The sequence below is a fragment of the Cygnus olor genome, chromosome 1 (genome assembly GCF_009769625.2).
Source record: "Cygnus olor isolate bCygOlo1 chromosome 1, bCygOlo1.pri.v2, whole genome shotgun sequence".
NCBI classification, from domain to species: Eukaryota; Metazoa; Chordata; class Aves; order Anseriformes; family Anatidae; genus Cygnus; species Cygnus olor.
The window spans coordinates 86,361,246-86,376,084 of NC_049169.1; the positions used below are offsets into that span (position 1 = coordinate 86,361,246).

Below are 14,839 nucleotides of genomic sequence, written 5' to 3' on the forward strand. Positions count from 1 at the left end.
GTCCATAAAACACCCTCTTTGTCTTTCAAGTCCTCAAACCCTGGAGGAAGGAACGTCCCTCAAATTCTGCAGGGCACTGTCAAACACCGGGGGGAGCGGGATAATCAAAATTTGACGGAATGCAGTCCTCAAATGCTGGATGGATGTTGTTCTCAACGTTGGGGACAACACGCATTTCGCTAACTGACGCAGGAGGCTCTGCAGCTTTCCTGCCTTTCAGCTCTGGCATCTTGGGTTTTTCTCATATGGAGGAAAAGCCAGTTGAACAGAAATCTCCTCAATACCAACAACTAGAAAAGACAGTGAAGACAACACAGGAAAGAGACAGGGCCACAAGTGGCAAAGGCTGGCACTGGTGGTAGAAGCAGTCAAAGAATACGTGTGAACATGATCCCCTTAAACTAAAAGGCTGTCTTACTGATTTCTTTACGTGATTTGTAACCAAGTGACCAGCTGCCAGCAGAGACACCATGACACCCCGAGCCCGAGCTCACAGTGCACGCTCCTTTGCAGCTTCACAGGGCACCCACAAGCACAGACTGACCCCACCACAGTGGACTCTGCTACCTGGACAGGTAAGGGCCTTGGGACACCACAGTCCTGTTGCCTTCCTGGGGTGCCTACTCCCCTTGGCCCTGCAAACAAACCCTGGCTCAGTTTGTACCTCTGCTTTCTGATGGCACGGGCCCCAACTCTGTACTTTCTTACACCCAGCGATGACACATGGAGACCCAGAACATCCCAGTCATGCCTGAGGCAGCAACATGCAATGGATCTTTCCTCCATACTGAGCGGTGGGAGCAGGGCTGCTGGCCAACAGCAAATTGGAAGGATCGCTGCAGTTAAGACAGGAGAAAAACCTGCCCTACATGATCCGAACAAGCCCTCTGCCCAGAAAGTGTCATGCCTAACAAATGTGCAGGGCAAGTGGAAGAACAGGCGAAAGCACCAGCAGTCCCCAGGCAGTGAGTAGCTACCAGGAACCACAAGCCTGCACAGCATTGAAGAGAACCCTGCTATGCTGGGGCAAGAAGGATCTGAGACTGCAGAAAGAACTCTATCTAGAAGTCCCTCGTTATCTAGATAGTCTTAGTGCAGCACAACGTGATTATCTTAGTATTAATGCCATCGGCAGCTCAAGTGCTGTCTTGTTCAAATTTCAGATGTTTCTATGTAGAAAAAGTTCCCCTTGATTACAGTACTCCGCTTCATAAGACAATCATGCCTCACTAAACAAACTCAGACAAGCCACATCACAACTCTTAGATCCCTGTCTGGACCCATAGAAGGCACATAATGAAAACATACTCACCATTTTCGACCAGTCCATGTTGCTCAGGATAGTCTCCGTCATCTGTTAGTCTCAAGCTTGAATGCCGTAAGACTGGTACTCCTAACCAGGAGTTAAGCCACGTCAAGTGAAAAGCAGATAAATATACTTGAAGCGTTTGCAGGAAGCCATCAAAGAATTCATATTCTGCATATTGCTCAATTCCCTATAGGTTATCACTTACTAGAGATTAGAGGATAGGAGGAAATTCTTCACTCAAAGGGTGGTGAGGTGCTGGAACAGGTTGCCCAGAGATGTGTTCAAGACCAGGTTAGTTGAGGCCCTGAACAACCTGGTCTAGTGGGTGGTGTCCCTGCCCATGGCAGGGTGTTGGAACTGGATGATCCTTAAGGTCCCTTCCAACGCAAGCCATGTTATGATTCTGTGAAGTCCTCCCCCTCTGTTCAGCTTTTAAGCCTTTCAAGTAACTACCTACTCCTTCTTACCGGACAGGACAAACTACCTTATGTCTTCATTACCTATGTTCTGGACCAACGTTGCATTTCAACTGCAAAGCACCGCGGGGCAATAACTAACAGCTTCTTGTCAGAAGACCACCCTTTTCCACCCTCTCCTACCATTAGGCATTGCAGCAGGGAAAGGAGATTCTCCATCCCATCTTTCCGACATTTGGGGGTGAGCTACTTAGAACTAAGAAACCAAAAGATCTTCAGGTAGAGGTAAAAACTCACACAGGCCTCAGAGCTAACAGGGCTCTGGAGCAGCAATCAGCTTCATCCATACTGTGCAACACTGCCAGGCACTTGGGAAGGTTGCCTTGGTTTCAGCCCCGGCTCACCAGCTCAGGAGGAAACACAGGTCCCTCCCCTTGCCTGCACTCACCAACTCTGTGCTCCCAGAAGTGACCAAACCCAGGGGAGTTCAGCAAGGCACAGGTCCCACAAGCAGAGATAAAAGGCCCTATCCTACCAGTCAATGTCCCACCACAGGAGAAAATAAATAAATAAAAACACAGCTCTCAGCAGACCATACACCACACAAACAGGAGAACGGCAGCTGCCGCAACCTCCTAAGGCCTTGCCACAAATCCACCCTGCAGACATCGGACCAGCCTGGACACTCCCAGCACGCGACCTTGGCAAGGAGGGCTGAAAATCCTCCCATCAGTGTGGAAAGGCCTCGGGCGGTCAGTCCCTACAGCAGAGCCACGTGCTGTCACCAGCACTGACAGCAGCCTGCTCCTCTGGACCAAACTCATACCAAAAACCACAGTCAGATATCTCCTGAATACAGAGAACTGGATCTATGCATCAATTGCTATTTAAATAGGCTATTTAGGTGTTGAAGGAGATTTCTTACCTGTCCTGTGCCCAGGCTTCTGAAAATCCCATATCAGTGCAACCAAGAAAATAGTAACTACAACAGCTGCTGATATTATGAGAACATAGAGAGAAGGATTTCTTCCAAGCATCTCCTTTTGCTCTACAATGAAAATTTATTTGTCAAAACACTTACAGTACAGCAGGGTGAAGCTCCACCATTAGCTTTTGTGATCTTAATCATTATTCTTACGTCTGTAAGTAAAATATCAGAAAGCTGACCTTCTAAAATTAGAGGTTGTCCTACTGATTTTCCTTAAGTGATCTGCAACCAAGCAGTCGCTTTTCACAAGGTGTCACCTCTAACCCAAGGCATTAGGACAGACCTCAGCCAACCTGCCACCAGCTGCTCTTTGTCTCATGCCACCAACTGAGAAACTGATAAGGGGTAGTGGTAATAATAGCTAGTATGCTACTTTCACATGCTAGGCAATTTGCTGTCGCAACACACCTCACTTAAACTTGTGAGTCTCCCTGTATCCTCTGGTTCAGTTTCTCCATCACAAAAGCTGTGTAGTTTAGAACAAAACCATCATCATAAGCAGCATTGCATTGAGAGTTTCCTGCTTTCCCCACCACAGGAACCCTTGCAGATGTGCCGGTGAATCTGTTCTCAAGTTGGGGAACAGTCATAAACTCAAATTCACCAGAAGCCCTTCTGATACATCTAAACAGCAATCATTTAAAGATACAGCATTTACTGGCCCCCCAAAAGTCATTCTTCTATCACAGCTCATAGTATTTCCTAGATACAGTGGAGTAACAAAGTAGAACTCAAATGACACCTTCTGCCACTCTGGGTGAAGTAGGCACTGGCAAAAGACGCCCAGCTTTACCCAGCAAGGCTTACCCCAGGAAGTCTGTGCTTCATCTCTCTGCTAATTACATGACTGCTCGTGCATTTGGGGCCGTCTCCTACATAATCCAGTAGATAATCCAGTACACAATCTCTTACATAACCCAATACACAGACAGGTTTCTGTCTCTAGTCTGGACCCAAGAAAGCTTTTCATTTTTTAGCAATACTCACCAATATTCACATTAGTGATGCCTCATACACAACTCTGCATCTCTGTCTTTCACTTCTATAGAATACCTGCCACGGTCACTTGTCTCAATCCTGTCTAGTCTAAGGCTGTGACTAGACACAATCTCAGACCTGTTAACGTATTCTCCATGGTACCAAAACCAAGAACCATTTGTCCAAGCTACTTCCGTGTTTTCCTTTTTCCAGGCTATCTGGAAGAAGTGTTCCGGCATCATCTCTGTTAGATTCAGGAATAGTGACCCGCCGATAAATTCTGTGATTTCTTGAAGTGTTTCCACTTCTGAGGGGGAGAAAACATCAGCTCATTAATACAGGATTTTATATGCCATACAGTGACCCACAAGCAATAATATTCCTCGCATTTCTCGTTACGTGGGAAGTGTGCTTTGCTATAATTGATGTATCAGCCCAAATCAATACCATAAATTTGTTTGAGACTGCTCTGATAACCTTAACTTGTAACAGGTAGCTTCTTTTCCATTATACTAATGCTTCTTCCCCACCACCATCTCCTTCCCGACAAGGGAGAAAGACAGTAAATGAAGGGCATTGCAAGTGCTGGAAAGAGCAAAGGGAACATGAGGAAGTACATATGGAATCAGAGCTAGAGCACGCCTCCACAAAGCCAGGCATGCCTGCCTTCAGGATTTGGTTTACATCACACCCAAGAGCCAGGTCTCCTGCACTTCGGAGAAGGCTTGAAATGCAGTAGGACTTCCCCAAATTATCATCTGAAAAGCTGGTCTGAACGTGACAAGAACCACCCTCGGGCACATGACTGTCCCAAGCACTCATTCCAGACATTAACCTGTGCCTATAGAGACCCTCTCCCCGCAGGCAAAACTGTTCTGTGGCACAGGACTCACAAGCAGAGATAGCAGCCTGGCTTCTTGCTACAAGATGCAATTTGAGGTTGATACAAACATGAGGTAAACCACAGGAATGTGGACCCTGGTTGGACCCTCTCCCAATTCAATGTTTTATGGAGATTGCTTACACTTCTATTTTTCTTCATACTGGCAAGGAAACCATGAGCATATGCTGGCTCAGGGGGAAAGCAACTGGTCTTGGCCACCATTTTGTTGAATTTCATGAAATAAGATACCTTTGGAAAACAGGCTCTGGAAAAGGAAACTTGCCAGAGTAGCGTACACCATCTACATGTTATTTTCAGAACTTGCCATAGAAATAAGTGCATCTCCTTTCTCTGCTACCCCCATCCAACCTACACATTTAGACTTGAATCCTACAACACAGCTACACTCAGAGGAGGGAAGGGAAGAAATGCGCAAACGTTTTTCCAGATATTTCATTTGTCTACAACATGCATCATTTGGGAAAAGACTCATCTAATCATTTTGTAACCCAAAGTGAGGCATGCAAACGCAGAAAGGACACCTGAAAATACATACATTAACACACGTGTATAGCATGCTCAGACTTTACTCTTCAGTTCCAGGTGAAAAATCTGATGCAAATGCAAGCCATCCTGATCGTACACTTCTGCCACATACTCTCCCTGATCTCTCCATTCCGCGGGGCAAAGAACTCAGGCTGCGTTGTGGAACACACGGGCCCTCTTGCAGTAGACCTCTGACGCGTTTACCGATTGCCTTCTGATCTGCGCCACTCGCTGTCTGTCTTTCTTCCAGATGGCATGGATGTACCCAGCTGACTGCAGGCAGGCCAGGTGAAAAGCAACACAGTCACCTACAATCCCTCTGACAAGGTATCCTGTTGAAACACGTGCACGTAAATATTTACTTCAGGGAGATACAGGATATCTTGTACTTTTGCTTTTTGAAACTTTTTACTACCTTGAAGCATTTCCACACAGGCTTACAAGTAATCTACCAGGACCTAGCATGCCGACAGAGCTTACTTTTAAGAAAGGGCAGATAATGAATTAAGTCCCTGAACGGTTCCCTACGAACCCTAAGAAAGTCCATTGCCTCGTCATGTTGAGGAAGCAGTTTACTTGGATTAGATTTAAGAAGGGAGAATCCTACGGGGAGATCACAAGATATATCAAGAGCGTATTATGAATCGGCATCCACCATATATATTAATGCCTAGGGACACATCTAGAATATTGTCTTTGACACTGACCAAAACCCAGAGAGTAAGTTTTCACAGTTCCCTACAAAATTGGATCCTGGCATTTACAACAGCTGCTGTGTCAGAAGTAAATGGAAACAATAAGCCTTATGTCTTTTGTCATAAGTGGAATTCAGCATGTCTAAGTTATAAAATTACTATAGTCTCCATGTCTGAATGAAAATAATTCCCATGCTAATGATAATTGCTTGTTTCCAAAAAGCTAATCACTTCTGGGCAAAGATTATTTTTGCCCTGACAAGCAAGGATTTTGCTTATCTGTACTTAATTCTTTCATCCCCAAACTCTCAAATCTGTCAATATAGTACTAGAGACAGAAGAAAAAAAAATTCTTCAGAATGCAGGATCTAATTTATGCAACCCAAAGTAACAACTGCTGTGCAACAATAAGCAGAGGGTGGTGTTGACGACACGGAAAGCAGGAAGCAGAACAGAGCAAAATCCTGACTAATCTTCAAGCAGTGGATAAGATGACAGCAAAATCAAGATCTGAAATAAAGTCATAGTTACATTTAAAAGTCTAACTGTAGCATCTTGCTTCTAGACCTGTGGCACAAGTGCAGATACTAATCGTGAGCACAACAAATGTTTAATCAAATCATGGCATGCAAGTGTTCTCACGAGGTTAATACGTGAACTCAAGAACAAAAAGGCAGAAGATGCCAGCCAGGAACACACAACCTATACATCGTAATGCAAGTAGCGTCTGATCCAGGCATCCCTACATCGTAAGGGAAGGTTAAAGTGATAACTTGCACCCACCATGTACATGTAACTGAAATGTTCTTTGGTGGAGGCAATGCTGAGAGCTAGCGCAGACCTTAGCCGTGTACTGTCCTGCATCCTCCTTTCCAACAACGCGGAGCCCTAGTGTTCCATTATGAAAGACACGAATCCGCTGGCCGTACCCAGTGCTGCCATGTGACCCCTGCTTTAAGAGCACGTCTCCCTTGTACCATCTGATCTGAGAACGATGCTCCAACTGGCATAGCCAGGGTCAAAAATAACATAGTCGCACGCATTTCCATTTATCGTTGTCACATCACCGTGAGCTGAAAATACAACACAAAGAACGAGGTCATTGCAAACAATTTTCTTTCAGTGTAACCCTCAAATATCACCCTAATCCTGCAATTACAAACCAGCAGCACAAACCTCTTGGAACACATCCACACCAAAACACATTTTCAATCACAGTTCAGTGTAAAAGCGCGTAATGGCTACAGAATTAGGAATCAAATTTAAAAAAAAATCTACCTTCAAGAATAACAAGTGCACACAATGCAGCCTGGAAGGTGAAAATAGGTAACATTTTAGAAATGATCATTTCTTTGCTATTATGTATACATTTCTGCATGGGCTTGTTCACCAAGAAATCATTAAATCCTACTAGCTTAGGTCACTAATGAATGATGTGACTTGAAGCAGGCGAAGAGAAATGTTTAAAAGATGCTTTTATGCTAACCGCTTCCTTACTGAAAACGTGCATGAAATTCTCAGACAAACAGAATAGCTATTTTAAAAAAACACACACTGGTTTCAGCCTCTGTGTCAGAAACGCATCAGCTATGAACCTGTGGGTAACCTTCCCTTTTTCTTTCTTTTTTTTTTTTTTTTTATCATGCCACAGTTGCTATCAGACTACTTTTCACAGCAAAGGCCATCGAAAATATGTTTGCTATTGCTACTGTGTGCAGAACCTTAGAGCAAATCTGGAGGTCAGCTGGGTTGCAGCTGGGACAGAGTTAATTTTCTTCCTAGTAGCTGGTATGGTGCTGTGTTTTGGATTTAGGATGAGAATGTTGATAACACAACGATGTTTTAGTTGTTACAGAGCAGTGCTTACAAAAAACCAAGAACATTTCTGCTCCTGGTGCTGCCCTGCCAGCGAGGAGGCTGGGGGTGCAGCAGGAGCTGGGAGGGGACACAGCCAGGACAGCTGGCCCGGGCTGCCCAAAGGGATGTCCCATGCCATACAGTGTTCTGCTCAACCCTAAAACCAGGGAGTTGTCTGCGGGGGCTGCTGCTGCTTGAGGACTGGCTGGGCATCAGTCATCTGGTGCTGAGCAATTACATTGTGCATTGCTTTATTCTGAGTAATCTTTTTTCTTTTTTTTTTTTTCCCATGCCTTTTCTTTCCTATTGAACTGTCTATCTCAACCCACAAGTTTTACTTTTTCCCCCCTCAATCCTCTCCCCCATCCCACTGGGTGGGAAGTGAGCAAGCAGCTCTGTGCTGCTTTGCTGCCGGTCAGGTTAAACCACAACAGGTGCATAGTTTTATAATCGCAAGTGTAAGGATGTCTGCAAAAAAAGCTTTATCAGTTATCTGAAATACTGGAACTTCCCCCAAGGAAACAATTTATGTGAAACAGTGTCACACTATACAGCAGCCCAAAATAGTGTCACACATCCCATTCAGCTTCCAGTTTTGCATGAATGTGCACATGACACTAATAAAGTGAGCCATGGGAGACGATGCAAAGTACTTCTTGATAGGCCAAAGGAACTTCTGCAAGTCTCCAGAGAGGTCTGTGGTGCCCACACATCTGTCAGCTGGGTAGTCAGCTCAGCAAGTGAATTTATTTCTGGAGTGCACACCATCTGATTTCTCATTCTCAAGCCATAAATTAGGGTGAATTTGTCTTTGCAGTGCATGCACACCACCACGACTGCAATTTGTGCACTAAATTATTGATTGAAACTTATCTTTGCTGTCTCCTGGTTGCACCAGAAATGACTGTTTCCACTTGAACAAGAAAGAAGCAAAACTGCACATACGGCAGAGCTGCGTTGGAAGCCCAAGATGAACAACAAAATGGACAGGATTTCTGGGGAGGAAAGCACGTTGTCTCTCTTTCTGCTTGTGAAGCAATGCCTCATATCCAAGTAGAGCAAGTACAGGGCCATAGAAAGGCATGCATCTGAGAGCCGGAAGATTAAACAAATGTCAGCTGACTAGCACTGACAATCCAAAATAACAGCTTATGTGGTTCACACTCATACAGAAAATGAGAGACATCCAAAGCATGCATCCTAAAGACCACAGCCCAACTAAAAATGTACGCCGCCATACAGGTAATCAACAAGTCAACCACTTCTGCTACATAACTTGATCAGAGAGTCTCCATAACCTTCACTGCTACCTTCTTCATGGATGCGTGTTTAACCATGAAATATGGCGTTGTGGATCATTTCACTGCCTTGTTTCAGCAAATGCAAACACTGTGGAAACTACGGCACTCTGAAGACTTAAGAAGCAGTGATTGCACATTCAGAAGAAAAGGAGAACTGCAAACTAGTTTCTTTCAACACAAAAGCATTCAAACCAATAGTAAGAAACGAGCACAAAAAGCCATCAAATACAAGTCTAAACGGTCCCATCTCAACTCAGAGTTATGAATGAACAGGGTGATCTAATGAAGCCAGAGAGGTAGCCATAGGTCTGTCAGTGCCATCTGAAGCCATCATTCAGCTTCAAAAGCCCTCTGAAGGAGAGCAGCTACACCAACAATTAGCATCTTTCACCACAACAAAGATGACCAACATGCTGCTTCAGATGCGCCCTCCCATTATCAATCTTGGCATGGTAGTCTATGCCTGGAGCTAAACGAGCTCTGCAAACGGTGCAGGCCCAAAAGGCATCCATCCAACCTACTGTTTATTTGCTGGTGATGGCACAGGCACTCTTCCTTCCTGCCCGTCTAAACCGGTGATATTCCTTGTTAGATAGAAGGAGGGGAACACTTTTACCAGGTGGTCAGTAATTCGTTGAGTCTTTACACAGCAAAAATAGTAGCAAGACTTACTAAACAGTGGCAGTCAGCTTTTTAGATGTAGTTTTCATGCCAGGCTCAAAGTGGAAAGATGTTGACTTGCACCTTTAGTCACACTGGTCTTGTTAACTTCAGTGTGCCCTTCGCAATTCTCATGCTATATGAAGAGTTATGTGCATGCGTGTGTGTATGTGCATGTGTCCATGTGCAGCTATACTTGAGTTTTTTTGTTTTAAGCTTTGCCTTGCTTGTTCAGCCCTCAAGCAGTCATCATAAATAGAAAAGGCTAACAGAAACCAGCTGAGTGACTCCAGCCCACCTCTGACAGGCTTGCATACAGAGCCTTCCCTGAGTACTAGCCTCCAGCATTCTCATAATCACCTCAAATGCTAAAAAAGTCTCCTTTGTTAATCACTTCTTCTCAGAGCCCACCCACAGACCACTGAAGCCCAAATAATTTGCATACCATTACCTTCAGGCATATAAGGCATGTGTGTGCAATTTTGGGTACACAGTTTCACTTGTAACTTGTAAGCAATCAATTCCAGTTGAAATTACGCTGCCATGGGACCCGAGGCTGCTATCTTTTACTTTGCATAACACAATTACCCTGATGAGGGCTACAAAATACATATTTAAACAAATAACCATGTTAATATAGTTCAATTCCTGTATCAGCCTTCACCTAGAATTAAATAATTTAACACCATGCTGCCTGAGGGAAGAAACAGGGAAAGACTGCCCCCTCCTGTACACAAATATGTAATTCTCTGGATAGTTGAAAGCAAAAATCTTGCTTTCTTAGTATACCTTGGAATATGATCTAATTGGAAAAAAAATATATATATATATAAAGCATAGTTAAAGCTGTACAAAGAAGTGTCTGTCACCGTTTCTGACAAACATAAGATAATGAGAGTACTGACTCACTGGTCAAACACGTACAATTCCAAAATAGGCCTGGCTATTGAAAACACATGAACAAAAGCCAAGCTTCAGTAATACAAGGCTCAAAACACTATGTAGTGCACAACCTATTTTTTTTTTCCTTGAGTGTATTTCCTCCACATCACTTAATCTAGCCTTTTTTCTTCCCCCAGACTGAAGTGTCACTGGAGACTGCATTATACTTCTTGCAGTCTGAAACACCTCAACAACATGAAGAACAGCAGCTGGCATTTTAGGGGCAATTCCCCTTGTAGGCATGAAGTCCTTCCCACAGACCCCAGGGATCACCTTCTCACCTTAATTAAAACAGTAGCACTGTTTACAGACCCAGAATACCAGAGAGTAAGGCATTTACTAAAACAACGCGCTGACACCTGCGAAGAAGGGAGGACAGAAAAACATGTTTAACCATAATGCAAGCTCTACCTGAAGCAGCCACCCCTGGCCTAAGCCCCCTCAGGGTTTAGGCCAGACCTCAGGGTTTAGGCCAGACCTCAGGGTTTAGACCCAAACGCTAAGGGTTGGGGTTAGCTGTGGGGAAATATGTATTTTTAGTCTTCTCGTTGGTGAGAAATTTTCTTTCACCTGGCTGACTAGTGGTTTATAACAGTTCCTTGGAAATTGATGGGTTTTCCTAGATATTTGAGGGCAGATATCCCTAATCTTTCATTTACAGACACATTAAGGGAAGGCCGAACAAAAGAGGGGAGGACTTGGGGCAGCCATGAAATGGACTAAAGTGATCAAATGAATCCTTGGAGAGCACTGTACTACCACAGCGAAGCATCACCTGCCACCAGCGCAGGAAAGGGAGCCTTCCTTTCCTCTGGAACAGGGAAATGGGATGCACAGGGAAGTAAGACGATTTAGACTGTTTATTGAGCAAACTACATAAATTGGGTTGTCTTCTAACATGCCATTCAGAACCTGTAGAAAGACTCCTCCATGTAGTTTCTTTGGCCCTACTTGGTTTCATAAGAGCATTGCCAAACCAATAAATCTAGGTAATGGGCAATGAAGTAATCAGCAACTGAGATAAAGCAATTCCTTTAGCGCACAAGTTTTATTGGGTACACAAGTTTTATTGGGTAAATACCTGACTGCATAAAGCATAACCTCCGTTAACAAGTTTTCACCAGTCCATTGGCCATCTGTCTCAGTAGTCCTGGGAGTCTGAGGATTTTCTCCAATGAATTCATGCAGAGATTTACATAGTTGTGTTTGCTTTTTCTTTGTTCTAGTCCTCTTGTATATTTTTTCCATTTACTTGACGCTCAGAATGCCTCTGCTTATACAGTGGTTGATTTTCTTCCCTCAGATATTACCTTCCTTTCTACATCTTTTTTTGATTGGTTGGTTGTTTTTGGTTTTTGTTTGTTTGTTTGTTTTGTTGTTGTTTTTTTTTCCCCTTATCTCTTTCTGTTTTACTTAAGGATTCTTAAAATTATTACACAATGACAGCTGCTCTCTGTTTGGATGAGGTAGAAGCCAGTCACAGGTTGCTTATGCTAACCATCATTCATGGCTACAGATTGCTGGTCTACAAGAGTGTACCTGGGCAAACCCCCAATCACTACTTTGCTTACAGGGTGTTTAAACACCAAGTCTCCTCAGCTATAGGTCACTTGCTGAATTATGCAGTGCATCTCATATGTAATTGGCCAAACACATTCAAGTTAATGATTTCTTCAAAAAGGAAGTGTTATCTATTGCAAATAAAGTAAGACCTTAAAAATAACAGATGTATGGACATGAACTTTTTTTTTTTTTTAATTCCTATTTGGAAAATCTGTAAATTATTCAGCTATTTAGGCACACTTGAATCAAACCTAGCAAGAATTTTGTTACAACAATGGGTTGCTGCTATTCCTGGGCAGCCCTGACCTGATATGTATTATCAGCATGTCTGATATATAATAGCTTTGATGGTCATTTTAGTCCCAGTCGGTCAAAGGTGTCCTTGAAGCTTCTAGCAGAAAGTTCTCTGCATTCATTTTCAAGACTGCTAGCAGATTTGATTCAATGCAAGATGCTCAAAGCAGCAGTTACTAACAAATACAATATGAATACCTCAACCTGGAATCCTTCCAGAGAACTGGAACATATTGTAGTCTAAAGAATGTATGTCTTTGAAACACAATTAAGCTGCTCTGAAATACTAAAAAATGGAACATGATACAGTGATGCTGCTACGGTTTGGAAGTTGGCTTGCTTGTTTATTTGTGAACACATGCCTAGATTCAGGTAGTTGCATTTTTGCACTAATAAAACAATTGCTTGCTTTCCAATTTTTTAATCAATCTGGTAGTAGTTTGATTCCTGTCTTTTTCTTTTTTTCTCCTGTGAAATGTAACACAGATGTAATGGATACGTATTGATATTCAGAACCTGATTGGATGTGATCCTGGGCAGCCTTCCTTAGGTGACTCTGCTTGAGGAAGAGGTTGCACTAGATGATCTCCAGGGGTGCCTTCCAACTTCAGCCATTCAGAGATTCTGTAATTCCCATGTCAGAAACATCTGGGAAAAAAAATATGCTTCTGTACTTCAAATCCAAACCTGGGGATATCATTATCCTCTTGGAAGGCACTACACTTAACTTTTTGCAGCGTAAACAAGCAATCTTACCTAGGCTGTGGAAAATTGCATGTGTCACTGGTTTAAAGCTAAAATACTTACAGAAATGTTTTCTGTCAAATGAAGAAGAAGACAGCAAACTGCTCTCATTGTTTATTTCTCTTTTAGCAGCTGTGCAGAATGTCAGTGCTCTACATATGAGTGATTAATGTATCACTCTGCACAGAAAGCTCTTTCAGTGCAGGTGAAAATGGTTGATCAATAGGTAAGTTTAAGAATCAGTCTTCAGTGGGCAGCCACAATCTTTCAAATGTCTTTAAAACTTTCCTCCATTCTATTCAGATGGCAGTTTAGCTGATTGTAAAATAATTATTATAAAGACTGTTGGGTAGATACAGCATTCTTCAATATCCAGAGAATGGTAATGCTGAAGGTTAGCTAGAGCTAACAGCAAAGTGGAAAAATGGTTATTCCCCTGTGTAGTGCTTCTCCTTTTCTACTGTAATTCTCATTGGGATTTTTTCATTGCTTTGCTCCAACAAAATCTTCATTAGACATGGGGTTTTGGTCATTTCAACTGTTGAAGCGTTATTGCTTTTTTAACAACAAAAAAGTACTTTTAACACTAAATGCATAGAACCTTTTAAAGCTGATACATCAGCTTTGTCAGAACATAAAGAGGTACTTCCAAATCATTAGCCAACTGAAGCTCAAAATCACCACTGAACACTGAAGTTGCTCTGAAGCAGTAAAAAATGGAGCCAAGGCTTGACACAGTGGTGTTTCTGAACTAATACAGCCATTTTGAAATGCAAGAAATTTTTGAGAGCACATGTCAGGTTTCAGGCAGTTATATTTAATAGTGACCTAGTAAATGCCAGTTTACCATTTTTATCAACCTGGAGACACTTTGTTTCTTTTTCTCTTCCTTGAAATATGATTGCATTACCCATTTTGAGCACTTTACTGCTTTATGCATTTTTAAGACAGCTAAACTTTCCTGGGAGGATTTCTCCCAAATTACCGACTTGTAATTAATGAATGGTCTGCAGGATGATACATGTATTGTGTCATGTAATTGCTGACATCTTGCTCATGGAATCACAGAAACGTTGATTGGAAGGGTTCTCCAGAGTTCAACCTCCTGCTCAAAGCAGAGCTATCACCAGCACCAGATCCGGTCAGTCACAGCTTTGTCTAGCCAAGTTTGAAAAACCTCCAAGAATGAGATCCAGCAACCTCTTTAAGGTAGCCTGTTCCTCTCACATACTACCCTCATAATGAAGATTTTCTCAATATCCAGCCTAAATTTTTCAAACCACATTTGCCTTTGTTTTATCATCTCCCACTAAGCAGAACAGTTTGATCCATCACCTTTGTACATCCTTTCAAGTAGTTGTTCGAGCATCCTCTTTGCAAGAACAAACAGCCCCAACTCCCTCAGTTTCTGCTCACTGGTTGTGTGCCCTAGGCTCCTAACCACCTCAGGAGCCCTCTCCAGTTTTTCCACATCCTTTTTGAACTGAAGGGCCCAAAACTGGGCACAGTATTACAGGTGTGGCCTCAGCAGCTCTGAACAAAGAGGGATGATAACCTCTCTTGATCTGCCAGATGTGCTTTTCTGGATGTAGCCCATTAAGCAGGTTGCCTGAATTGAGCCTACTGGGCCATTTTCTGCTTGGCCTAGGACCTTGGTGCAGCT

General features: G+C 43.1%; 1 long non-coding RNA gene across 2 annotated transcripts; it reads right to left on the bottom strand.

Annotated features, from left to right (window-relative positions):
• Positions 1–924: 924 nt before the first annotated feature.
• Positions 925–7,220, bottom strand: LOC121074744. 2 transcript variants are annotated; one of them, XR_005822522.1, is made up of 5 exons: positions 7,094–7,220; positions 6,599–6,888; positions 5,165–5,452; positions 2,651–3,998; positions 925–1,393 (listed from the first exon to the last, which is right to left on the bottom strand). It is a non-coding gene; the product is annotated as an uncharacterized LOC121074744 (long non-coding RNA). The 2 variants fall into 2 exon arrangements; XR_005822521.1 differs by lacking the exon at positions 925–1,393 and having other exon boundaries at positions 1,667–3,998.
• Positions 7,221–14,839: the final 7,619 nt, after the last annotated feature.